This window comes from Mesitornis unicolor, unplaced genomic scaffold, assembly GCF_000695765.1.
Source record: "Mesitornis unicolor isolate BGI_N332 unplaced genomic scaffold, ASM69576v1 scaffold31915, whole genome shotgun sequence".
NCBI classification, from domain to species: Eukaryota; Metazoa; Chordata; class Aves; order Mesitornithiformes; family Mesitornithidae; genus Mesitornis; species Mesitornis unicolor.
This window is the reverse complement of record NW_010185413.1, coordinates 2,656-3,081: the sequence shown is the minus strand read 5'-3', so window position 1 is coordinate 3,081 and position 426 is coordinate 2,656. Positions and strand designations below refer to the sequence as shown.

Here is a 426-nt window from a genome sequence, read left to right as displayed (position 1 = left end):
GGGTTACACAGCACACCACACTCCCCTCCAAAAACCCTGCTCAGATCAGCCTCCCAGGCACCGGGAATGCAACAAAATCGTGCTGGAGATTTCAGCTGCGCCCCTGAAGCCCAGCGCTGCTGCAGCTGCGTCCTGCCCCGGTGGGTGATGGAGCTGCCCTGGAGCTGGGGCCAAGCTCACAGGGGGACGTGTGGGTGCACCGGGTTCTGGGGGTTTTTGCAAAGGTTACAGACAAGGCTGTGTTATGCAGAGCCTGTCACTGGCACACAACTGGCACACAGAACATTCACAGAATGTGAGGAGTTGGAAGGGCCCTGGAAAGCTCTCCCAGTGCAACCCCTGCCACAGAAGGATCACCAGAGCAGTCACACAGGAACACGGCCAGGGCTTTGGGTGGCTGCAGACCAGGAGACTCCACAGCCTCTC

At 59.6% G+C, this 426-nt stretch overlaps 1 protein-coding gene across 1 annotated transcript in view; it reads right to left on the bottom strand.

Moving 5' to 3' along the window:
* Positions 1 to 426, bottom strand: part of LOC104540920 (tyrosine-protein kinase HCK-like) — a gene marked incomplete at both ends in the record, with an annotated part of 5,850 nt that overhangs the window by 2,856 nt on the left and 2,568 nt on the right.